General features: G+C 41.2%; 1 protein-coding gene across 6 annotated transcripts in view; it reads left to right on the top strand.

Annotated features, from left to right (window-relative positions):
- HTR2C (5-hydroxytryptamine receptor 2C) overlaps positions 1 to 27,214 on the top strand; it is a 214,693-nt gene that overhangs the window by 114,661 nt on the left and 72,818 nt on the right. For 5 of the 6 annotated variants that reach the window (XR_001875542.1, XM_017819350.1, XM_017819345.1 and 2 more), the window contains one exon: positions 24,885 to 25,299. The gene's annotated coding sequence lies outside the window, so the exon portion shown is untranslated. Of the gene's footprint in view, positions 1 to 24,884; positions 25,304 to 27,214 lie in introns of all 6 variants that reach the window. The other variant, XM_017819349.1, reaches the window with a different exon arrangement.

Raw genomic sequence — 27,214 nt, 5'->3', positions numbered from 1 at the left:
AGCGAAAGGATTTTTTTTTCCTCTGAGACATATAGCAGTTGAGGTTAATTGTGCTCAATAGAGCTGTATGTGATTACACAAATTATAAATGATTTAAAATGATTACAGTGATTTCTTGAGCTTGATTATTAAACATCTTGGGGGAGACAAGATGGTTTGTTTGGCACGAAGAAGCTCAACTCGAATGCTTTGCTGTTCATGTTTGTGACGCGTTCGCCTTGGTCTCTGTTTGCAAAATCAGAGTCTGTGGGCCAACACTTAAAATCTTTGAGATCCTGGCAAGTTGGTTTTGACTTTAAGAAATATTAGCCTGGGAGGGATAAAAGGCTGTGTGTAAACAAACACAGGAGTCAGACAACCGGTGTTTGCACCAGTTGGATGGACAGCCTGGCCAGTGTCCAGCATGTACATGAAGGCATTAGAGAAAGCATATCTCATAGCAACCTGAACTTGCCAGTAGAAGAGAAAAGTCACGTGTGGCATTAACTCACAGGCATTGTAAATATTGTGGTCATACTGGGATATTTTTCCTTAGCTCCTCTCAACTCTGTCTCAGTTAGAAGCACACGACTGACTCATTCCTACATCTGGGTATTGACGTCATTGTGATGCACTTTTCATTTCTAGTATAAGTGTTCCAGTCTCTCCAGCATGGAATTGAAAATGAATACATGATGCCCTTTATTATTATTGAGAAGTAAATGAACTAGAAAAATTACATTCATGGGCTTTCCAACTCATTCTCTATTGCACTGAACATATTGGACATCAGAGCCTGTCAACACAGTCATCTGAAAATGTCTCCTTTAGTGTTTCACTCCTTAGAACCTGAATTATTCATCAGAGATTTTACTATGTTAACATATTCTTATGATCACGTTGAATTTAATTCCAGTGCATCAAAAAGCAAGTTTGCTGTTTTTGTTTGCATAAAAGAAGATAAATGTATTAATGCTTTAGCAGATACCCTTCTAAATCCGTCATAGTAAGTCAGAGCAGAACAAAGTACAAAGTAATGTCAGATCACATTAAATAAGAATGTTTATAATAGCCGAGGTCTGATTGTGAAGCGCCAGTAAAGAATTTTCTTGTTCTTGGATGTGCAGCTCAGAAAAAAACAGATGTCTGGATTTAGGAAGTAGAAGTGTTTTATTCTGCAGGATGGGGAGTCTGCAGCAGGAAGCCTTCTGTGCTTAGGTCCAGACTTGCCATCCATGTCACATCCATGTCACTCCATGTGGCACAGGGAGTCAGAAATGCCCTGGGCAAGCTGGAATACTTTGGAGCACAACAGAAAATAATGAAGGCCTGGAGTTCTGATTCAGCTACTGCTTGGCAAAAGGGTGGGAGGTTTATTTTGTAGTATTTTTTTTTCTGCTTTCCCCTTCCTCCCCCCTTGGAGACAAAATAAATATATTCTAGAGAGTTTCTCTGAGCTGGTGTTCAGGGGGTTCTGCACCAGCCCTGTGAAAAGGGACATAGCAAAAGCAAATTGATGTTTTGGGAGAAGAAATTGCATTCTGTTGTGTCAGAGGGCAAAAATGCACTGATGAATTTTTCTGAAACCCGGTCAAAATTATTGTAATAGGGCTATTTACAAGCTTGAAAATAAATTTTCAGAGTTAACTTTTCCACATGTACACTAAGTACATGATGATGTCATGGTTTTAGTTTTGCCCATGTGAGTGAAGATCAGCCTCATGGAGCAGAGCTCTGAGCCAGAATCCATGCAATTCATTTGCTTTGAGTACTCACTTGGAGAGAAAGACAATTGTGGTTTTATGTGCTCAAAATGTTTGTTTTCATGTAGCCATAAAACATCATGAGGGTCATTTCCCCGTCAGCTCAGAAGTGACAACTCACATCAAGGGAATGTGTGGTCCTGCTGAGGTAGCCCATGGTGTGGTGACAGAAAACAGGAATAGTGTTTCTGACTGTTCATGTGCCCTTACCTTTGGGGAGAGGCCCAGTGCTGTGGACAAAGCTAAATAAACGTGGTGCGAACAGAATCCTGTAAATGCATTTTGAGCTCCAAGTGCCTTTCAAACAACTGAACGTTACTGCTTATGCAAAAAAGAAAAAATCTCTTTAAAATTACTGGCATCATATAAATGTGCGTCAAGTATGAATTTCTTAGGTGCTAAATTTAAGCATAAGCAAAAAGTAGGCCAAATAGCAGGATTGGGGGTTGTGGTTTTTTAGTTTGGGTTTCAGTTTTGGGGGGGACTGGTGGTTCTTGGGTTCCCCTGCCCGATTTCTTTCTTTCACTGGGTTTTGGTTTGAATCAGATTGAACCATATTTTTTAAGAGCTTCCATGATTTGGAATTGCTTAGAAAAGCTTGTTTAAAAAACCTCAGTCTGCAGACCTCCTTGAATAAGCTGGATCCAGTGGCTTTGTGGCTGATGGTTTAGAGGATGTCAGCAGAGGGAAGAGGGGATGTGTTGAGTACAAGTTGTTTGATGCCACAGAGAGCCAGGGGTGTCTCTTGCCCACCTGTCTCTTCCCTGATGGATTTTAAAGGCCTCTGCAGTTGGTCGGATGAATCCCACCCACAGACATGGCCTGGTTAAATTCTGGGCTTTCTAGTTCACACACAGCTGGAGTGGGAATTCCTTGGCTGCTGGTTGTCCAGGAGCTGTGGGAAAGGGATGCCTGTGTTTCCCCATCTGGAGGCAGCGGGGGAGCCCTGCCAGGGCTGTCAGCACAAGCCTCCAAAAACTGAACAAAACCGAACTGTCCGTGTTCTCCAGGGGGAACCCCTGGAAGCAGAACAGTCTTTTCCCACTGACTTTTACTAGATGAAGCAAATCAGCAGCCTGGTAATTATAATCTGTCTGTTTTGAAAACTCTTTATTGCTCTCAAGCGCTCGGCAAGCACAGGCTTTTGATATGTATATTGACAATACATGTCTAAAGTACTGCCATTTGGTTTGGAATATTAAATGAAAATCTATTTTAAAATAATTTGCTGCCTAGGGATATGTATTTTCGTAGCAGCAACGTTTATGTAAAGCCAACTTACTTTCCAGTATTTTGTGAATGGGAATTCAGCATATATATTTAATTATTTTTAGGAAGGGGTGCTTTATTTTACTGATTGGTATTGTATTTCGTTGGTAACAAAATCATTACAGGAATGCATGCCTAAAAGTTTGTATGCTGCATGTTTTCACCTAAGGTTTGAAAATACCATCCTATCAAATATTTCACAAACAAATTAATAAATAATGCTGAATTTGGCACCTTTTTACTCCTACATATTTTTTGCAAGCAGAAAAAAAAAGCTAAATTCAGTAACAAAATATCTATTGCTAATTACGTCTTAGACCTGCATGACCTTCAGTTTTCTCTGGTGTTTAGCTTTGAATAAATTATTTTTAAGAGCCATCCATGTGTCTTAAGTTACTGTTTTTAGCACATTTGCACGAACTTTGGAGGGCCATATACAGACCATGAATGTATGTGGTGTAAAAGAGGTGGAGAAAAGGCGACAGCAGATTTCATAACATTTTTGGGGAGGAAGAAAGGCAGTAGGCAGTACTGAAGCCTTTATGTCAAATACAAGCATCAAAAGCTTCAAGCCCTGTGTGGTGTGACCGCTGCCAAAAGAAGTATGACAATTCTCAAAACAAAGCAATCCCACCCCCACCCCTGTGTGCTCTGGATCTGAATATCACCTCCCTGATGAATGATGAACTTGTGAAGCTCGCTGAGAACACTCTCTTTTTGTTTCAATGAAAGCTTTTGGGCTTTGTATTTTCTATTTCTGCATTTGGAAATTGTTGGTGTTTAGCTCTGCCCTGTTCACACCTGACTCCTGATCTGCTCACAGACTTCCACAGCTTGAACTGCTCTGCCATTCTAAGACAGTTGGTTTTCAAATGTGGTTTAAAGGCAATTGTTAAAATTTGCATGAGGATTTGCTTCTTGTCTCTAGAATTTCATGTAGTATGTTCTTGAAAAAGAAGGAGCACCAGCAATATCTCCTCTTTAGAACTGCTCCTGTTTGCAAAGTGAAGAACTGGAGGCACCAGCACCCATCCCCTTCCCAAGGGCCAGAGTTTTGCCCCAGGGTGCAGGATTCCAGCTCCTGGAACAATCTACATGTGAGGGCACTCAAGAGATGTAAAAGCCAAAAAGATAAAACCCAAACTCAAAATAAATGAGCAAAATGTCCCCTGTTCTTATCTTTATTATCATATCGCTTTCTAGGAACTTCATCTTCTGCACTTTGCTTTGTACAAGAATAATGGAGTCTTGCAATGTTTTTTTTTTTTTTTGTATATTGATTTAAACTGCAAGTTTAACATATAACTAGTGGATAAAATATTCTAGGAATATGGTGTTATTCTAAAATGTGATTGAGAACTTTAGTTTGGTGCATAACGTCTATTTAAAGTAGCCATGTAATTTATTGGAGCCAAGCTTGTACTGAAATAGTTCTGCAGTTTCATTATCACTTCTGTAGGCAGACCTCTGATCTAGATAACCAAGGGAATGCTATTTTGGAAGAAAATATTCTAAATGCCTCCCTCTTTGTGAATTACAGGGGGATAAAAGGAGAATACTTTCCTTCTGAATCAAAGGATGATATTTATTAAGAATTCCAGAGCTTGCTTTTCTAGAAGCTTAAAATAGAACATTGAGAGTTCTTCACCTTAACAAAATGCTAGGTTTCTAAAAACTGAAAGATTTCTGATCCATATATTCTGACAGTTTTTTAAATAGGGTTATTTTTGCCCAAACTGTGAGCCAAGTTTAGCAGTTCTGAACAAAGTACATTTCTGTAGGCCCTGCGTTGTGGTAGTCCTTCACAAATCATCCTGATATCTTAAAAGCTGAGATCCATCTCTGAAATACCAAATTGTTGGGGGTTTTTTTGTAGAGAGACTTTTAAAACTGATTCAAAGTAGCCATAAATCAAAGCTGCAGCCTCTGTGTTCCCCTCTCAAAGTTGGCTTTGGAAAGCACCTGCTTGTTACTCTGACCTTTCGGGCTCCTGAAACTGCAGCAAATTATTGAGAGTGGAAAAGGGTTGTGAGCATCTTGTGTCTGTGTTGTTGTTTGTTTAATGTTGGGGTTTGTTTGTTTGGTTTTGGTTTTTCTCAGCACTTCATATGCTGGTAATACCAGCAGCCAGCAAGGTAGTATCTGCAGCAAGGTTTTGGCAGATTTCCTTGATAGAGGTTGAAAAAGCTTGAACTCTACTGCACCTCTCTTTCCTTTGGTAGCAAAAAAACAGTTAACCTCTTATATCTGTAAATGCTTTAGTGAGAAATAGTTGGGGGACTTGCCTAAAACTCCAAGCCATGAGAAAGCTTCATTAGGCAAAGTCATCTAATGTGTGTGGGGAAGGAAACAGCTCAGACTGTGGCCAAGAACAGCTGCAGGTCCAATCCTGGTTCTGACTAAAGACAAAGCTTTCATTACATGATTACTTTTTTCTCCATGAAAAAACCCAATTGCTGATCACTCTAGCATGTTTCTTGAATATCCATTGCATTTATGTGATCTGCTGATTTGGGGGAGAAACATTCTTAATTTTTTTGCTGACAGGCTTTCTGATGAAAACTCTTCTACAGGAAGACGTTTTCTGATGGTTTTTATATTGTGGGCAGAGGAAGGGAATAGTCATTGCATATTACATTGAAATAAACTGAGGGGAAGACAAGCTCACTTAGTCTTCACTTTACTTCAGCTGCTTAAGACTCTCAGCCACATTACATTAAGGATTGTGGGGCCTGACCCTCAAGCTTTCATGAATGAATTATCACACCAAACCCTTATATCTGTGACTTAAACCTTAAACTAGATATATGTAGGTAGTGCTAGCATTTCCTACTTTTTTCTCTCTCTCTCTTTTTTTTTTTTTTTTTTTTTTCATTTTTAGACCATTTCTTCTTGGTACTGTGGGAACATTTAGCCCTTCATTTTTATTTGAGACTTTCCAAGCAATAGATGACGATTTATCTGTGGTGGGCTGTTCAGTAAACTAAATGTTCATTTTGGCTAACTTCTCCAGTGCTGCAAGCTTTGTGGTCTTGAGAGAAAAATTCAAAAGCTAGGGAAGGCTGTTCATAGCAACTCAGTAGAGCTCTAAATATTATTATTTCAATAGTAAGATGGGATCTTTTGGACAGTTCTTAGATAATATATCCTGTAGTTCATAGCTGGTTAAAAAGGAGCTGGAAAGGAGAGGGCACGGAGCTGCAAGGCCATTTGATTGTGCTATAGGCTTTAATATCTCCCTGGTCTTATTTCAGATTCTCAGTATCACTCTTTGCTTGCTCAGCTAATAGTACACAAAGTGATCATCAATCAAAGTAAATAATGTGGCTGTAGCAGGAAACACAAGGCACTGAATGCAGAGAGAGTTTGCATTGATTCCAGGGGATTTTGGACAGATGAGTATCATCACTGCAATGTAAATAGATGAAGTTTCAGGTTCATGATTAGTTTTACAGATCACCTGAGCTGTGGTAAAGGTTTATGAGCCCTTAGCCTCTGGTAAATGTTGCTGTTTTTTAAATGCAGCTTTAACTCTCTTTTCATTTTACTGCAGGCCAAACTCATGCGTTCACCCAGCTGCCAATGCTCAGTTCCAGCAGGCTGAGGGTGTTGGGCTGCTGTGGCTTCAGTGCACGTGGGAAGGGTTCCAAGGAGGAGTTTGGACAGCCAAGACTAGGAAAAGGAGGTGCTGTCCCAGAAGGTCTCCACTTGTCAGCTTTGCCAGATCATCATCTGGTTTTACACCACGCTTAGGGAAAAAAATATTAGTGAAGAATCTAATGAGGTGATTGTACATTTAATATTTAGTATAGGATGCATTGATTTTACCTGTCGTCTTTGGAAGGCCACAGCAGAAACAGAAGGAGAAACTGTGGTAATCAGCCAGCAATATGTAAATATAGGTGCAGAAAGGCAAGCAGGCGTGTTGTGTGCTGGACCAGGGCAGGTGCAGCCACAGGGGAGGAGGAAGCCCTGCTAAGCCAGCAAGAGATGTTCCATGCACGAGCCGAGAGCATTGGCACCTTCACAAAGAAATCCTGTTTTACCTCAGTTGCAGTAGTTCTCGCTTAACCACAGAGAGCAAGGGCTGTGAGCTAGTTGCTTTAGCACTGGAGGATGATTTTTTTTGTTGTTGTTCTTTGTCAGTAATGTTTTCACATTTTCTCTCTTTACAACTTTGGAGAAAAATTTGAAGTGACGTAATTATTTTTTTTTTTTTTGGATGGAGTTGGTGGGATATTGCAGCTGCCAGGCACTTCTCACTCAAGGTTCTGATGATTCATAAACTTGGGATACTTGGTCACCTTAACTTTCAAGCTCCTGAGCTCTAGGCTAGGAAGCAGGTAGTGCAATCAGACTATATGGGCTGGCACAGGAGCTGGCTTTGCATTGAGGAGAGGAAGGGACTGAATGCTGGTGATGGAAAGCTCTGCTTTGCTATGAGGAGTGGGAAACTATCCCATGAGAGTTTATGGCATATTTGGATTTAAACCCAGAATCAATAGAGTCCAAGCTCTCAGAATCTTAAACACTCATGAAGTAGTTTGCATCAGGCAGGACCTCTGGGAGTCTCTGGTACATCCCCTCACTGCAAACAGGGTGTGATTAGTTGAGGTGTCTCAAGGCCTAATCCAGTTGAATTTTGGCTAATGGCCAAGGCTAGAGAATTTAATCCTTTTTCATTTTTATAACTGTAAAAAATTATTCATTTTTTTTCATTTGTGTAATTAAAGAATCTTCCCTTCTCCAATTGTGGAAGTCACAGAATGCAATTTTACCTGAATATCAAAGTAACACAGGCAGGATTTGATTAATAAATAGCAGCTTTACTGGGAAGCTGCCTAAGGAAGTGTCATTTTACTGCTTGAGGATTGTACACCTGGTGAGCTGAACTGCTGACCTGATTTAGGCTCAGGTAGGGCACAAACTGTTGAATTGTCATGTCTGGGCATGACTGGAAGAAGCTGTACTGAGGGCTCCCACTGCTGTGGGGACAAAACAAAGATTAGGAAGGTTATACCCAGAGAGAAAGACTTGTATTTCCCCCTTTCTAGCTCTGGTATCAGCTTTTTTTTTTTTTTAATTTATTTATTTGGGTTTTTTTTCCTTCAATCAAGATTTTTCACCTTGAGTCGTGAAGTTGGCACCCAAGAACTGGGTTCATGTGAAAGAGAACGGGGTGTTAAATGAAACACTTGGACACCAGAAAGGTCATGCACAAACTCTAGAGTAAGAGTGGGACTTCTTTTGTCCTCTTTTTCTAATCATCAGAACAAATTATTTTTTTTATATTTTCCCAAGAGGAGCCTCATGTCTTTTTCTAAACATACATGTATTTGACAAGAATTTGGGACTTTTGCCTAACAGAAAAGCATTTTAATTATTACCCTTACAAGATGCATTATTATGTAGTATGCAAGGATTTTGAGGGGCTTGGAGAATGTTCTCTTTTTTTCTGAACAGTTACAACTTTCTGTAGCTGCATATCCTGGCAAGTATTCAGAACATTTCTGTGACCTTTTTACTGTATGGAATTATTGCAGAACTCACTTTATAATCTCTTTTGCAATACCCTCCCCACCTGTAACTCAAAAGTTCTTTGTCTTGGGAGCTGTTGAAAGTAATTGTCAATGTGCTGGTGAGAGAAACTGAGCAGTAGAACAGATAGAACTAAGGAGGTAGGAATGGAATGGATTCCGAGATCAAGGGTGACATTCATGTACCAGCCTGTCAAAACAGTAACAGAGACAAAAGGTAATGCACAGCACTAAAGAGCAGATTGTGTTAAGGCACCTGAACTGCCCTGGCTTACACGTGGTGCCACGCAAGGTGACTTTGGAAACCATTTAATTTTTCACTGTGCACACATGGGGTCCTGGAAATAGCACAAATCCTGGAGCAGATTCGCTTGAAACCATGAACGTTTTCCCTTCTGTGAGAGCTCCTTTGGTTGTCTTTTTTTAAAATAAATCACGTTTCCATGTGTTTTGACTTCCTTGAGCATTATGGGAGATTACCAACTACTTCACATGCCGGGTGATATTTCAGATGTGGGTGTACGGGGCCCTCACACACATTTTGCAGCTTATTTGCTTTATCACTTCATCTGTATGCGACCTGTCTCCAGCAGTGGAACTTCACGTGTTCTGTGAAGTTCCTGCCAGCTCCGGTTGCCGAGAAGATCTGTTCCTTCATTAAACTATAAATATGTGGGCACTATCACTCAGCTTCTCAGCAGTAGCTACTAATGCTATAAACAGTCTTTTGGGGCTCTTTGATCCTGAAGCATTTGGCTATTCTTGCACGTCTGATGGCGGTTGGAGTTTGAACCAACCAACCAAACCAAGGAGGACAAATGGGATTCCCTCAGAGGTCAGAAAGCCTTAAGCATGAGGCCTGTAGTAGTATCCTGGAGGTGGTTAGAGTCAAAGCTGTTTTAGCAGCTCTGGGGTAGCTTAGGATTTCCTGAGATAGGCACATAATGAACTCAGTGATTTTGGGGTGCCTGAATAATCTTGCTGGGTGGAGGCTGGGAAAAGAGAAAAAGGACCAGAGGAGAAAAGCAGAAAGGCTGAAAGGGAAGAATGAGAGAACTTTCTCCCAAAGAGACCATGTACCAGAACTGTGCACCTGAAGATGGCTCTTGTTAGTGAAGTAACACCAAATACCTCCCAGCCGTGGCTCTGGCAGTGCCTGGCAGCAGGGATACATGTCATTATTAGAAATTGTGTCTGCAAAGAAATGCTGAGCCCCTGCAGGCCATGCTGGCTTCAGAGTATCCCCACATGCAGCATTTTTAGCTAATAAACCCACTGATCCTCTAGGTAACAGTCAGATGTGGAGCAATACCTGGAAACTGGTTAAATGTCACAGACAGCATTTAAAACAGGAATCTTCCACCATGCATCTTACAATCAGAAAGGCAGCTTTTGCAACCATGTCCAGCAGTTAGTGATAAAAGCTCTATAAGCACAGAACAACAAGATCAGCCCTGCCATGTGCTTTATGATCAGCTTTGCCCCAGTAACTCCTTGCTCTGAGGTGTGGAAAGTCGAGATTGGGATCTTTTCTGTGTCTCACCTCCTCTGCACACTGTCGGTTTTTGTGCCAGTGTCCTGCAGCCAGGATACCTTGATCACTCTCAGATCAGTTCTACTTTGGGGTCTTCCTTTCCTGAGGTGGGTATGATCAGGCCAAGATCCTTTGGGAAGCAATCACAGCTATTAACCAGTCATGGAGATTTGTCCCCAAAGGCAATATTCAGGATATCTATTGATAGCATTCCAACTTCAATAAATAGACAAGGGGACATTCCTGTGTCTTTTCTCAGGAAGTTTTACTCACCTATTACTTCTCTTCCAAAGCAATATTGCATAATTTGTAAGCAAATAATTTACTTACTGCTATCTAGTATTTCTTGCTAAGAATTTTTTTTGCCTCAGGGTATTGTGAGAGAAATTTCTTGGGTATTGTTGACCTCAATGACACTCTGCAAACCAGTAACTCTGGTATAACTGAAAAGCTTTCTGGTTCTACTAGTGAAAGATATGATTTTTGAATTACAGAGTGAGATATGGACAAAAATACAGTAAAATGCAGTTGAAAGGGATGAGTGATAATTGCATGCATGCAGCATGGATCCTCTTTTCTTGTTTGCAGCAATTTATTTATCACACACTCAAATCCAGCCCAATTATAAAAACAAGTCCTAGCATCCTTTTTTTTTTTCTCTTCATGCATTAAACCGGGGAACTGCCTGAGTAATTTGCTTCTGAGTAGAAGTAATTACTCGGGTTTGCACTAGCTTTTATTAAGGTTTAGAAACAATACTGTATTTTGAATCCCATTATTCTTTTCATCGTTAACATTAAGCACAACATTAGTAAGCCAGATAAGGGGCATGGGGTGAGCACAAAGAGATTTGCTTTGCTTGGGGTGTGGGGAAACATGATTGATGTTTATCAGTGGTTAATAAATTCAGTGGCTCAAGTCAATCTGCAGCAGCAGCAAAGATTGTTTTATAATTCTATTTCCTCAGTAAATGACATTTTAGAATTTCCTTGATTATTCATCTTTCTGGCTTTGAAAATTTCTAATTTATTTTGGAAACTGGGTGGTAATGAGCTTGTAGGCAGCTTATCACATAATTTCCAAGTGGCAAATACACTGGTCTGTGGTTGTATTTTTGCTTCTGATAGGGTGTGTTTGCCTTATGCTTTGCTAAGCATTAAGATAAAAAATACACTTCATGGTAATTGCGAGTCCTCCCTGTGCTCCTGTGGAGGGAAGATGATTTTAGGGATATCTTATCTATCAATATGCCCCTCAAAACAGGTATGAGTGTGTTTATGAAGGCCCCTTGCAGTGGGAGATGGCAGTGGGGAAGTGACTGTGCAGCTGCTGTGTGAGATTGCATGATGATGAACTCCCATCAGTGGCAAAGGAATGATCTTCATCCCGCACCATATTCCCTTTCCCATATCAAATGAACTTAGAGAGAGAACACCACCTTCTCTGCTCCTCTGTGCTGAGCCACCAGGGTCTGAAGAACTGGATTTGGACCATGAAAGTTTGTGTCCTGGGGCACAGGGACTTCCCTTCCCGAGGTCACAGGCTGACAAAGCCAGCCCAGAGAGGAAATTGTAGTGTTGACCCTGAGCCTGACCAGGAGATGTGGCCAAGGCTCACTCAGCTCCAGGAGGTTTCCTCCCTGGCTTTGAGGGTTTGCAGCCCACTTTGGTGGAAGGAACTTCTGGTCTAACTGCGGCAATTCTGAGTGCAATGAGCTCCCTGTTGCAGTCAGACCTGGACACAGCACCTGTCTTACAAATGAACACTTTTATTTGCATCTCCGCAGTGTTCCCAAATGCTTTGTGCTAAATGAAATGCATTGTTTTGTTGACTTAGCTTTTATCTTACAGGTAGAGTTTTCAAATAATCATGCGTCAAAAAACGTCCTATTTTGGAGATCGTTATACTCAATAAAACTGGCAACTAAACCATCATCTCCCAGTGTTCTCTCAGCAAGTACATTTAAAATTCAGGTTGTGCTGGGGGATAGCACAGCAATGAATACCCAGAGACAGGACTGAGATTGGATTTGTCTAAGTCAGCAGGATTAATCCCAATGCTCACAGAAGGTTTAGTTCTTTCCATGTAGGGTGCAAACCTTGTGGCTCTGAAAGAATTCGCAGACCACAGGCTTAGCACGTGTTGCTAAGATAAAAATGGATTTTCTTTAAAACCACGATGGGTTTAAAAACGTATTATTTTGAAAACTCAAGAGAACTAGTATAACAGCTTATATCCCTTTGTTTATGAGCTCACAGAGGAGATACAAAGATGACTATCCAGCTCTGCAGTTTGAGAGTTGGAGTTGGTTGTTAACTGGGCTTCCTTCTACCAAAAAGTTCTTTACTGTTTCTGTTGGACTCCTTCACACCCCTGTCTTTGTTGGGGATGACAGGTGCACATACAGAGTTGTATCATGCTGTATGACAGAGCAGGTACTTGTTTGCCACAGCTAATGTCTGAAGCCTAAAGATGTTGCCACATGAGGGTGTTGTGGGTTTTGTGGAACCTTAAGTTACAGATGAAGAAAATTTTGATTTATTTGTTCCTGATATTTGTAGAGATTTATTTACATGAAATTACATTGAATTACTCGCAGTAAATGGGCTGTTTTCTCCTCATCTTACAATATAGGGGTCTGTTTGGGTAGTGAGGACAGGAGTGAGTCACCAGAGGAGCAGGATCTGATACCTGATGTGCTCCACCAGCAGCAGCATCTCTGAAGAGCTGAGTGCTCCCCAAGCCTGGCTGTGGCCATTGAGGTGTTCTTGTACAGCTTGCAGGCTGCTGGTTTCTTTGGAGAGGGCAACTCCTGGGGGTGGATGTACCTCCCTGTGTGGGTACATCCACAAATGTGGAGGTGCAGGGGCTGCAGCAGGAGCTGGCCCAGGGATTGTGCCAGGACTACAGCACCTCTCAGCAGCTTTACAGGAGTGGATGTAGTATTTTCTCCTCTATTTCCCATTGTGAGAAATAACTTCAAAATAGCAGCAAAGAGATCTTTCAGTTATAGAGCGAAGAGGAGATTAAAAAAGGAGGAATGGTTTTTTATAGATATCTGCACCTCTATGTAATAAAATATTGAATGTGATGAAGGGAATTCAGCCTCATTGTGAGTCCTCTTACACTCAGAGGATGATAATGTAAAGGAAAACCTATTCCAGACATTTCTTCAGGCATTGCAGTTACTTCATTAGCCTTTATTTCTGCTCACTTCTGCTCTCTTGACAGCTTTTTAAGTCTCAGGTTCTTCCTTTTTGAAATGCTTTGATGTGCTCATCTGTCTGACAAACTGTTTAAGGTCTTGATCTTAATTTTACATTTGCAGATACCCACAGAGGGTTTCTTTAATGAAGTCTAAGTAAAGTTCTAGTTTTCTTCAAGAATAAACTTTTATCCTTGCCATTATTTTTCCCTTGGAATTATATTCCTATTTAACATCCAGTAAATTTTTAGTCTTACAGAGCAGCAATGGGCTTGTAGGGCTAGGGATGTAATTAAATGAGGATTTTATATTACTTTGGGGTGCCTTTTGTTAAAAGAACAGCAATACATCATAATTGAAAAGGTCTTTTGATACCACAGAGGCATGAGAGTAAGTGGCTGCCCAACCTCAGACTAGGAGTGCTCCTGTACATTGATGGATAATATGGTGTTTTCTGGGTTGAAGCTGTGGTTTTCCCTAGTTCAGGTTTGCTGTAAGGTAATTAAACTTAACTGTATAATTGTATAAAGTACATTCATTAATTTTGGCACTACCGATGATGATAGCAATATGAATTCCTAAGTCTGTAACATGGACTGATGGGAATAATTCATTGCAATGTTGTAGCCAGATTTGGCATTTCAGATCTATGATACAAGACACCGTGGCTATAAAAGCCTCCTTGAGGCAAAAGGAAGAGATGTGTGTAAGAGCAAATCGTTGACATTAAGAGGAAAAAATGTTTCGAAGAGGCCTGTGAAACTAGGAAGGCACGTCTGGCTTACTGTTAAGAATATTTGGGGCTATTATGGGAGCTCTGCTGCAGTGCTGAGGGACCTGCTGCAGCCTGGAGGAGAGACTGGTGGGAGTGGAGCACATCCCCACTGTCCTCTGGGCCTTCACACCGGCACATGCAAACCTTCCGTGCAGTCTGAAACTCTTTGCTGCTGGAATCACACAGAATGTCTCTTTGCTACAGTAATGTTTGCAATAAGAAATAAAAAAAAAATAGAAAATCTGGTAACATTTTCCCGGTAGTGTGAATGGCATAAATGTACTGGCAGTTCTAAGGCATCTGCTGCAACCTTGGTCACAGCAGACTGGTCAAAGTGTGATCTCTTTTTGAAGAGGCAAAACAATCTTTTTTTTCAAGGGGAAACTTTTGAGAAAAAATACTTCTGAAATCTAGAATTTCCTATTGCTTTTAATGTACCAACAACTAGGAGAGTTTTGGCTGGTTGGGTAATTTTTTAGTTTCTTCCTTTCCCCTTGAGCTTTCCCTCATAAATTAAATAATGTAAATAAAATATATACATTATCTAAAATAATGTAAAGTAATTCCAATAGCTATTCCATTTGGCTAATTTTCAGAAGAAAAATATTTTACCTCAGACCCAGCATACACAACCCTGCTGCCTTTAAATCCTAATGCAGGCTCATTCTTTAGATGAGGACTGAGTGATCCTTAAATGTGAGAAAGCTGCATCAAGGGGTTTGACAAGGCTCATTAAAGTTCAATTAGTAAATTCGTTTTAACACTAGGCATCCTGTCCCTTTTATTTCCCAAGCACAAGAAATAAAATTTTCATCACATACAAGTACATACTTAAAATGTACTATGGAAATAGATAATCTTCATGTTTAATTCATCTTATATAATAACTGATGTCCATTAAGGGCTCTGATCAGGCATTAGGTAGGACAGCTACACAGTGGGGCATCAGATATGTGTTCCCCAACTGTCCATACTGGGAATTTTACCAAGTGAATTGAAATAAAAATTATTTTCAGAAGAGTTATCAAAGATTTTTTTTTCTGAAGAGTTATTCTGTTTTCTGAGCAGTGCAGTCTTGGCACACACTCAAAAAAACTTGACTCAGAACCTCTACATTGAGGGATTTTATGGTTCTTTTAGCTACTTTTGTAAGTTTTATTCATTTAACATCATACTATGTATTCATGTAACAGCAATAATGTAATCAGTTGTTGATTCTCAACCATGGGGAATAACCTCCTCTCCCCTGCCCCCAACATTAAAAAAAATTTTAATTTTCACTTGGCTGTTTGCAGAATATGAGTGTTGCGAGACTTGTGACGTGGACATTTAAAACATCAGTAAATCCAGAGGTAAAATTCAAGCATTAGGCAGCTCCCATGCGCTGGGGCTCTTCAGGCTGCTCTTAATTCCTTTTGTGCAGCAATGAACCTGCCAAGCATGCGGCGCTTGTTATGCCGTGATGGATGTCTTGTGGAGCCAGTCCTTGTCCCCAGTGCCTGCCCTTTCCCTTCCTCTGTTTCCTCTGCAGTGCTGCTTATCTGTGAGACGTGGTGCAGCCTTCTGAAGTGGTGCAAAACCTTTAAATAAACATGGTATTTTTGGCTCAATGCAGGCGCGGGGACCGGCGTGACCGCTTTCTAAAGTGCTGGGTTGTGGCTGTTCAAACCCTGCCTTTGAGGGGCCTGTTCTGCAGAGTGGACACTGCATGCCTGTAAAACTATTCATTACAAAATGATTGGGAAAAGTAAATGAATTCTGCGATGCTTCTTTTATTGCATTTACTGTATTTACACGCAATTGATGTAAAAGGATTTTGGGAATCTTAAAACATAGAATGCCAATCATATTAAGGGTAATGCACATGTCAGGGAAAGAGCTGCCCTTCGTGCTGTCCCTGCAAGTCTTGGCTGTGATCAGTTTAGGAGAGTTTTTAACTCCCAAATTGGTGATGTTCAAAACTTTGCTGGCAGTTGCAGCTGCCCAGTTCTTAGTCCTGTGACACAGGTCATTAAGGACTGCAGCACTTTGGCTGCCCCACAAGACATGTATTTCCATGAGTTTTAAGTATTATTTGCTGGTACTGACCCTGCAGGAACAGAATTTTCCAGAAGAAACTCAGATATTAAGTCTTCCTAATTTTCACTGTACATCACTTTGGAATGCTGCATTAAAGGGGAAAACTCCCTTAAGATATTTATTTCCCAACTATAATTACAAAAATAATGTTCTCATCTTAAAAAAAATTAAAATACTAATAAATGGGAAAATCCACAGAGAAACCCTTAATATCTAAAACCAAGCCAGCCCAGTGACTCAGGTGTTATTAATTGTTATTGCTTAGTGTTCTTAAAGAACCTTCCCTGAGTCTTTCTTGAGACACCAATAGCTAATCTAAATAAGCTGCACTTTTCCCATCCTAGGTAGTAGGCTAGGTCTTAAAGGTGACAGTGCAAAGTGTAGCCTCACTGTTGTTAAATATCAAATAAGTTTTTGTGAAGGCAGTGGCTGTAACAGAGGCCCTGGTGAGTGTTTCTTCCCCTCACTGTGAGCACTCAGCCAATTATTTTGGTGAGTCCCACCCGAAGGGGCAGAAATAAGCACACCCCTTGTAGCAGGGGTGGCTGAGTAACTTTTAGATGGTGATGAAATTTATACTTGTGACTCTGAACTCTGGGTTAAGCACACTTGATCATTGCTAAACAGTTGTCTTTAACTTTGACCCAAATGTTTCCTGCTGATAGAAATGCCACTTCCTTCATGTTGCATATATTCAGAATCAGTACCTTATATGATGTCTACAGCTTGGCCAGTGCGTGTCATTCTGTGAAGACAGCAACCTAACACGGAATTCGTTCCTCCCAGTGATACTTTTTGGAGGACCAGCTCTCTTTTTGCTGCCTGTACTGCTGTCACCCAGGATTAAAAGCTGTAGATACCCCAGGGCTGAAGTGTGAGCTTTCAGTGACTTGGAGAAGGACTGCACAGATGCATCAGAACAGCGTGGGCAATGACTTCTGGGAAGATCATGAAAAACTAAAATCTGGCTGATGGAGCCCAGTTCCTCTCCCTTCCCCTTTGGCAGTCATTCATGGTAGCACAAAGTAAGTACAAAGCCTGGTGCTGAGGCAAAACACCGGTGATTTGTGCTTGCCCTAAGTCTTCCTAAAGGCAAGAGGGATCTTTCAGGGCTTCCCTGAATAAATTCCTGTTCAAACGAAAGTCAAAGTTTAAGCCAGACCTTGCAGGACTGCAGCTGCCTGCCCCATGGCCATGGCACCAGGGAGCTGAGCTCTGAGACCAGCTCTGTCACAGGGTATGGGTTCACCTGGGCATGTGGGTGAGCCTGCCAGTGGATGTGTGGGGTTTTCAGCCTGCTCAGCCCTGAGCAGGGGCAGTGCTCTGCTGGGTGGGATGATATCTGGTGTGAGGATGAAACTTGCTGAGCATCTGGACCCTCCTGAGACTGCAGGGGTTACGTTTGTGGTGCTGAGTGAAGCTGGCATGTCAAAATCTCCAGCACAAACAGCATGCAGAGAGTCTTCCCACTTTGGCAAGCGGGTCAGTGGGATCCAGTGAAAAACAGAGACTGAAGGAGTGGGTGTTTGAGCCTTGTGATGAGCTGAGATGACGTACCTGACATCCTGCTCAGCCTGGGTGCTCTCTCCTATTTTGGATAAGACCCCTTTGCTCCTGTGAACTGATTGTGTGGGGGTGCTGGAATATATTTCCTGCCCCATCTGCTTTGGTGCTGTTGAGCATCAAGTTTTTGAAGCTGACCTGTGCTCGTTCTCATTGATGGCAACCTTCAGATCAGTTCCATCTCCAGGGGATGGGAAGTCTTGGGTGTGGGGGCCTTGTTGGTGGTTTTGTGTGTTTGTTTGGGGATTTTTGTCTTTTTAACTTAAACCTGATATGTCTATTTGAAATCAAAACATTTGAAATATACCCCTTCAGAATTAAAATGATCTTGCATAATTTCTATATTAAGATTTAAACCCATCATAATATCTTAAATTTACATAAACCTAATATTTAAACGTAAGATGTTTCCTATTAACATGCAAAGAAAGCTACAACTCTGGAAATTCTCTGGCTAAACACATGAATTACACTTAATTGCAAACCATTTTAGTTCAGAAGAGCAACAGCTATCATCAATCCTTTCTTAGGCAAAGGTGTAGCTGAGGTGAGGTCTCTTTTAAGTCTTTTGATCATATTATGATTAGTCACAATTGGCTCAAATCACTAATTATGGAGATAATTTTCTTTGTGTGATGACTCTTGTTTAAATGCAAATCATGCTCGAAGGTTTCTTTTGTAGCCAGTGCACCTATTAAAATACTTTTTTCTGCATTGTGAATTGAATTCCAGTTCTGATTCAAAAGCGGTTTGACACAAATGGGAGGTAAAATTAATCATCTAAACAATAAGAAATGCAAAAAAATAGGAAAGAGTATGGTTGCTAACATGGTGTTGCATTAGCATACAGACATTTGAAGTTACTGAATGCTACAACTGGTGGTAACTGTTACCAGGCAATCAGAATCAGTCTTTTTATTTGGGGAAAGATTAACAGGTAACTAGGATTATACAACAGGGTTAACAACAGCACCTTAAATGGAAATGTTTTGGCTGCAGTCAGTGGCTCCCAGGTCAAACTCCTATTTAGATCATTCCTCTAGTTTGCACAGTGTTCCTTCTGATGTTTTCTGCTCTTTCAATGCCCAGGTTGGGTTTCAGATGCATTGTTTTGGAGATGAAGTGGGGACCTGACATTGCTGTTACCCACCCTGGCTCCAGAGCTGCAGGTCCCCTTCCCTCTTACCACCCCAGTCCCAGGGCTGGGGGTGGTGTGTGGTTCATGGGCTGAGTATCTGGTCTAGGAGAAGGGAGAAGAGAATCCCAGCAGTGCACCAATGCAAATAGCTTTGTCACCAGTAGATTTGGCTCCATCTTTTTAAGGGACAAGTTTTTGGTGTATTACAGAAAAGGATCTAGGCTAAGGACGCTTGGGCCACTTCTCTGTTGGCCTCAAGGCAGGGCAGAAGACATCTCCTGATCTTGTAAAATGTGGGCAGTCCAGCTGAGAATCAGTACTGAAGAAGGGATGTCTTCTGCTCTGAGTCAGTACAGGAAAGGAATGTTGTCTCCTGTTGCTTAAGAAATCCACTCCCTTTCTTATGCAAAGCATATGGCAACAGTAACAGAAAGCATCAGCAAACTTCCTCTCATTTGGGGTGGAACTACTTGACTGCACTAAAATTATGACAAGTGATATATTGGATATAAAGCAGGAACACCAATTGGAGATGATGTCAGAGGAGAGGTGTCAGAGGGAAAGGTGATGCTGGCATATGTCTCATTCTCTGTGCAAAAGACTGCAGGAAAAAGGAGAATGACAGAGGGCAAAGCTGAAGCCATGCAGAACTGCTGTGGGTTTAATGTGTTGGCTGTACCCTACCTTGGTGGCAGAGAACTTCCCACTTTGCACCCTGTGCCAAACTTCCACAGGATGAAATTTCCAGTGTGGTTGCAAACATTATTGTCAGATTTTTCTGTCTGAAAAAAAAAAAAAAGCTTAATTGTGCAGTCTTTGCTTTGCTCTGTTCTATTTTCTTTCCTAAAAGTGTTCTAAAATACCTATATATCCAAAATTGCCTATGCTGACTCTTTAGTGGGGAAACAGCAATGTGCTCATACCCTGGGGATCCTGGATGTCACCAGCTGAAGTGGTAGAAAAGATTGAAGTTAGATGGATGGCAGCTTGAAAATTGGTCTGTGCTACTCTGACTTGCTTAGTGTCCACTGGAGAAAATGCAGTTTTGTGTCAAAATTGTGCTCTTTCTCATCAAAAGATCAAAATGAGAGTTAATCTCCTGCCCTCTTGTGATTGTGTGGGTGTGAATTGCTCTTCTGCGGGATGTTGGGTTGGGGTTTTGTGGCGGGTTTATTTCTAGTGCCTGTTGGTTATGAACTAGGGGTTTTAAATCAGGCCTCCAGAGATACATAGCTGTCTTCTTACTGTCTTCTTACATGCTATGAAGCCATTCAAAGGAAAACTGGCAGCTGTTTTCTGCAAAATACTGATCTTTCTTTGCTTTAGTTGGTAACATTCAGTATTACCAGAACTGGGTTTAAATATTCTTTCCTTCTGTATTTTGGGAGTTCCGTTGGCTGCTTCCCAGTTCCATCCTAGTTCTGGGGTAAGGGACAGACATAGCCTGTCCCCCCCACCTCTGACTCTTTCTCTTAAACCAACGTGCAGAGAAAAAGGTGCCTGATACAGTGTCTGTGTGGTGACCAAAATGCAATTAGTCTATGCAGGCATACTTTCAAAGGTTAGAAGAAACACTTTTAGTTGTTTGTGAACTATGAGAGAAAAAGACTTACAATTGACTGTGAGATTTATAACCTTTGCAGTTCATTCTTCTCTGGTTTCTTCTGTAACCACTTCATTGTCCCCATTTCTGTCCAACACTCAGCTACATTGGTTCACTGACTGTTATTAAACAATCACAATCTATTTTAATTGCTGTTTTTCTGAAATACCTGTAATGATTTTGTTCTCAGTCCTGGCCTTTAGACATCTAATTTGTTGCTATTCAGCATCTTGCACCTTTTAGGTGTTTTTTCCTTCTCGGCTGTGTTGTGATGGTGGATTTTTTCCTGTGTTGCTGTAGGGTTGGAAGTGCTGAGAAAGCTCTTCCTTCCTGCAGAGGAAGCAGGCACATGATTTTGCCATCTCCAGCTCTCAGTGCCCTTGGGAGAAGCCCAGTTCAGTATCCATGAACATTCCTGCCTATTGCACTCACACACGGTTTGGGGAGGGTGCTCTGAAATGGTCATCCTTGGCACGGGTTCCCTGTGCTGGGGACATGCTCTGAGGTGGATGGGATACCCTTTGGTCTTCTTGCATTTATTTAGTACCAGGGCAGCCCATGGGTATGATTCAGATATTGTAACCCTCATGCAAGGTGTAAATATTTGTCTTAAATAGGATTGTAACTTGCTTGTTTTAAAAGAATAGTGTGAAATCAGCATAGGTGGCTTTTCTTCCACAGAAGTGTCTGTGAGGTTTCTTCATCACACCCAGAAGAAATCCAGTGGGCTCAGAGTTTTGCCTGTGGAAGGGAGTCCTGAAGAAACTGGAATTAAAATGGGTATTAAAAAAAAAGAAAAATAAACTAGAAAAAAAAGAGTAAAACACTCTTCTGTGTGTCAGTCACAGTAGTTCAAAATTGAGTTATCAAAATTTTTGTAGTTTTTTTTTGGTTTTTTGAAAGATTATTATGAGTAGTTGTGTAGCAGCATCAACTACAGTGCTAAACTCAGACTGCAACACACTGAAAAATATATGAATAATGGCACAGAATGTTAAATGCCCTAACATTATCCTGCTACTGCACCAGCTTTAAACATTTACACTTTTCAGAGGAACAGCAACTTAATTCTTAATTAAAATCACTGAGCAAACGCAGATTATATTTAATTTAAATATTTATAGAATTTGTTTAAGCTTTCAAAATAGATTAGACGTCAGACAGCAAAATTGCTAACATCTGAATGATAATTTTACTTCTGAGCCCAATTAAGAAACTAGTCAGGAGCACAGCTAATAAATAGCCACGTTTGAGGAAATACTTTAACAGTATTGTATGTACAGAAGGCCTTTAAAAATTAGTCCTCTAAAACAAAAGGGATATTTAGAAAAATTTTGTTGCATCTGATAGTATCTTAATATCTTGCATTGTCTCTTTGCTTTCTGGGAGTTGCAGTTCTTCCTGTTACCCTAAGTACAACTGCATAAAGAATACAGTGAACCAAAGACAGATCAAAACACACCAACATGCCAATCCACTTGATTTTTGTGATGCTAAACATGTTAAATTGAGGCACATGCTTATTCCAGTTGATTTTAATTAGTCAACACATATAAAGTTAAGCATGCAGGTCAATGTTTTCAGAGTAGAAGTACAAGCGTCGTATAAAGAAGATTTTTACAATTTTAAGGATATTTCTCTCAGTAAAAAAGTTGTTTGCATTAAAATATTCCTCCCCATCAGTATTTCTTTGGTAACCCAGTATATCCTTTGGCACAGCATTTTCTCAAATGTGACTCAGCCACAGTCCCAGACTGCCGAGGCTTTTTCAGGGACCAGTTCAAACTCTTGGGTTCTCATTCCTGTTCTCCTCTAAGCCAGTTTTCTTCCTGTTTTATTTTTTTTTTTTTCATTTTCAGAAACACCTTCCCTATTGCATTTATCTGTCACATGCCTAAAAGTGATCATATCCTACAAGCTTTAGGATGATTTAATGTAACTTGTAGGCTTAACTCTGCAAAAATGTTCGTGTTGCCCAAATAACCTGATATCTGTGAAATCTTTCAGGACTGAGTTTGAACCTTCTGGAAATCTGTCTGGCAGTCTCATATTTTTCAGTGTGGCAACAAGTGCTCCTGAAATTAAAAGACTTTTTGTGTCTTTCATAGAGATGTTACAGCAGTACTTCTTAACTTGCCTTACAGTCTTGGTTTTTACTCTGTATTATGAAGTCTGTAAGAGCTGCAAGATCTTTTCTGATTTTCCTTTATAGTGCTACTAAACATCATGTGAATTGTATTAGATTGTGTTTCCTGTCTATTTGTACACTGCTGTTTAGGCTGGAATATAGCATGTGTTTAATTTTTCCTTGGCCTCATTACATTTCATTCCCTGCTTCAGTGCATCATCTGTCTCGTTAGTCCATAAATCTGATCTATTCTAATCACTGTAAATTCTCTGTTTCCCCTAGCTGTGTGTCACCAGCAACACTAGTCACTTTGGAAATTGCTTTCCTGAAAGGTCATTTTACAAAGGATAGAGGAGGAGGCATTGTGCAGTGCTGGTGCACAAGGCTGGGGGTGGTCGCTCATCTCAGGCTCAGAGCTGCTGCTGCAGGAATGCCAATGAACGTGCCTGTGAACTCCTCTGTCACATGCTGAGATGGTCACCAAGGGGAGCACCTTGGGCCTCAAACAACTAGCATGGGGAAGTCTTCATTTGGGCTTGTGATCACTATGCAGTATAAATATGGTGGGGTGGCCTGGTAATGCACAGGTTACCAGTTCAGTGTCACTTTTGCTGGAAAAAGGACTTTTTAAAGATAGAGGTTTTGTGGTACGTAGAAATAGGCAGTGATGCAAAGCCAAGAACATGCAGTGGGTGTTCCATCATGGGATCCTCTGATACAAAAACATACTGTGCAAGTCACCTGTGCCTCCTGCTTGGCTTTTTCTCCTCTTCCAAGAGCACTGATGGCCTGATATTGATATGACAGTAGGTCTGTGGGTTAGCTGAGATCAGTTACAGTCAGTAATTTTCCTCCAATTTTCATGCTTAGAGGTGTCAGTGCCTCCACTATGCTCTTGTTTCTGTGCTGATTGTGCCTTGGGGCTGATTTGGTGGTGCAGACATTGTGCTGCAGCCAACAAGCATCTGCTCACGGCCTTCCTTTTTCTGCTGCTTCCCCACTCACTTAGCACTTCTGCACTGTGTTAGATATCCACAGGAAACTGTTGGGCAGAGATTTCCATCTTCCCTGGATGCCTGTACAGCCTCGGCATTGAGGCTTGCCTGGTGCTGCTCTGGGTCTCTGTGGGTGTGTAGGGTGCACTGTGGAGTTTTGTCATTGTATTTTTCTTAGGCTGTGCAGCAGAGAGGTTTTGGAGTAAGAGCTGCTCAGTTCCTCAAACTACCACGTTTTTCCCCGGCCTGGGCTCCCATGCTGGACTGGCTCCCCTTGCCAGTCACGTTGTGGTCCATGATATGGGTATTTGCTCATGGCTACAATTCACTCTTGCAAAAGGGTGTTGTCCACTGTCTTGGATAAGTGAGTTTAAGATTCATGAATGAAAAGAACAGGATGAAAGTTAAATGCTTTCCTGAATCCCTACATTCTGTTTTTTACCTCTTTCTGGTATTTAGCTTAAATGGGATAGTAAATGGCAATGGAAACATGCCAAATTTTGCTTGGATTACTGAAGGGCAGTTTCCACAGCCATGTGACACTACTACATCAAAATTCTATGACACTGTTTCATAGTGGTTTTAATTAATCAATTTAATTTAATTTTGCGAGGTTTAGTAGGTTTTTAATGACCTTTTGAATTTGTTTCTGTTTGTGGGTTATTACTTGCTTTTCTAGCCCAGGGGTGCTGCATGTGTCATGCTATATTAGCTTTGATAGTCCACTAGTGATGGCAGAGGGTATAAATTCTCCCTGTTGCACAGAAATATGCTCCTCCCTTCTGCTAATTTGTCAGATATGCTACTTTAATTAACAAACTTAATGCTTAGGGGTCTGATTGCTGAAAAACTTTGGTGACATATTAAAGCTTCCTGGCTGGAGCTGCTTTGTTGTGTTTGCAGAAGAACCATTCTAACCAGTGCAAGTTTGCATCAGTGGAACCCAGAGAAGAAATTCAGCTATAAAGCAGATTAAATAAAGAAGTAGAGTGGAGGAGAGTGGTGTGAGTTCTTGCTGATGCTTGTGTGATAAAAGCTGCTTGCATCTGAAGATGTCAATTATGGGCAATTTTTCCTTGGTGTTGTGAGGTTTGAATTACTCAGAATGAGGTTTAATGATAAAATACTAACAGTAGAACAAGTTCTGAGTAAGCCACAGCTGACCAAGCCTTCTGACTAATAGGATCTTATCTAATGGACTATTCTAATGAAGGTGTTTCAGACATACTGTGTAAAAGCCACAGATGTTTAAATTTGAAGGATAAACGTTGTTCTTCATTCATCTCTCTCTCTCCATTTCTTTCTCCTCCCCAAAGGTCTCTTCACGTGTGAGTCTCGTCCCCACTGAGCAGTTCAGCTCGCTGCCACCCACCAATGTGGAGTGCTTTGAGAAGAGCCCACTGAAGGCCTGATAGGAGGTCCCTGAGTCACAGACCCAGCAAACCTGACCAGCTCCTCACCATACACTGGTCTCAAATCATCTTTGGAGCAGCTACCAGAGGGGCTGAACTTCGCTGTTTCCTGCTGTGCTGCCTGGAACCTTTTCCACGTTAACAAAGGCTGATGGAAACCTGTATCTAGGGGGTTCTATGTGAGATACTCTCCCTGCTCCCCTGTGGCCTCTCCCCGTGCCAGTCCCTGCCGACGGCGCCGCATCACTGCGCACCAGATGTGCAGGCGGCTGCAAAGAGCTTCCCTCCCTGAGCACAGGCGCTCTCTGTCACGGAAAAAGTAAGTGTTGGTCAGTAAATGCTGGGTAAATGCGTGACTTTGTGTTCAGATAAAGAAAATGCTGCTCCTTGGGGGCGGGCAAGGGCAGGGCAGTCAAGAAATCTGGCAGTGCCTGTGTTGGGAAAGCGCCAGTGCCAGCCCACTGAGAGCTGCCTGGTAAGGCAGCTCTCCCAGGTGAGGTGAGATGTGGTGAATCCAAGATTACCATTAGAAAGGTTTATTTGTCTTAAAATGCTTTGTTAGCAAATACTGCTTCTGACTTCTTCTAACTTTTAACTAGCCTCGGTTCACCTGTCTTTATTTTAAATTCAAAGGTACTTCACCCAAAGTGTTCTCATCAGCCAAGCCACTACACAGAGTAGTTTAGTGTTCATCTGTCTCATTTCTTTACTGTCCAAGATGAATCTCAGGGGACTAAAGCTCTGAACCAAGTGGCTTCAGGCAATTCATCTGGAAAACAGAGCCACTTAGACTTTTGTAAAGAAAATAATTTAGTAATCAGTGTAAGAGACCTGTCTCTAAGCCAACCCATTTGGAAAATCTGCCAGTGTAGTAACTACAAACATTTTATGACAATAATACTGATGATGTCTTTCCATTATTGCCAGAATTTCTTCTTCCATGCAACTACAGGACCGAACTGGCTTTGCATCATCTTCCATAATCCTGCATTAGAAATGCTTTGTAATTTGAGATTGATGCTGCTGAGCTGGACACTGAGCACAGACATTTTCCTGAGCATTTCCCTGCTGACCAATGCAGATAAAACCATTGGGAAGTGAGGAAGCCATTGCTGCCACGCTGCTGGCAGATGTGCCAATTCAGTGCATTCTCACCCAAACACTGAGGTTTCTCAATTTCTTGTACAATATCAGTAGACCAATGTTCCTGGGCATTCTGCTAATTGGATATGTATAGTGACTCTTAAAACTTTTATCTAATCTCAGAGTTCAGGCTCTTATCTTATAGTTTTTCTTTTTTTTTTTTTTTTGCAAATGAGAAAACACTTACTTGTGTTCATGAACACATTTAACAGTGCAGCTTTTGTACCTTCCAGCCAGCAAGGTCCCATTCCACAGTGCTGGATATCACCCAGATGCAAATGATACCTTTCCTTTTTGAAAATTTCTCTGGCAAACATAAAATTCAAAGTGAAATACTGCATGAAACAAAGTGAAGGATAGACTGGTCTATAGTTATGATGTTAATGCAAGGTTTTGGCTGCATGGTTTTTAGCTTTGTTTTTGTTTTGATTTATCTATGGTTTATCATATTTTGAAAGTATAAATGTTAGGGTAAGAACAGAGTTCCTGTACCTGTATCAGTGAGATACTCATTGCTCTCCAGCAACAGTTACATGGTATTTAGGGCAAACTTTTGCAGGGGTTTGCTCTCCTGACTTTTTTGCTTTGGGCTATGTGGAAAAGATGTGGGGCAAAAGCTTCCCACAAAGTGGGAGCAGGGGGACAAGTAACATGGGCTCTACCATTTCAAGCTCAGGGAATCTCCAGGCACCACTTTTCCCTGTAGTTCACAGCAAGGCAGTCCAGGCTCAGCACACGTATCAAATCTACTGTTTTGCCAGCTTGGTTTCATGTGGTAAAGGTTACTGCCTAGTTAAATTAAATACACAGAAAAATACAAGAAGGAGCAGAAGTGATGTGCCTGGAGGCACTGGAGGCACAGAAGCCTTTATGGTGCCTTTCACTGGCTCGATTACATTTCTGGCAACTATTTTCAGCATTGTTTTTGAGCAATGTTAGTGAGGAGGGAGCAGAAAGAAAATCATTCCAAATTGATGTGCCCTAAGGGCTCATCCAGAAGACTTTCACTAGCTTCATAAAAACTCCTGCACACTTAATGTAAAAATTATAGCAAAATGGTTTATCTCCTTTTCATAATCTTGTCTTTTAGC

The sequence above is a fragment of the Lepidothrix coronata genome, unplaced genomic scaffold (assembly GCF_001604755.1).
Source record: "Lepidothrix coronata isolate B3197 unplaced genomic scaffold, Lepidothrix_coronata-1.0 Scaffold73, whole genome shotgun sequence".
In the NCBI taxonomy this organism is placed as follows: domain Eukaryota; kingdom Metazoa; phylum Chordata; class Aves; order Passeriformes; family Pipridae; genus Lepidothrix; species Lepidothrix coronata.
Note: the sequence above shows the minus strand (reverse complement) of the source record. Positions and strands in the feature narration are given on the sequence as shown.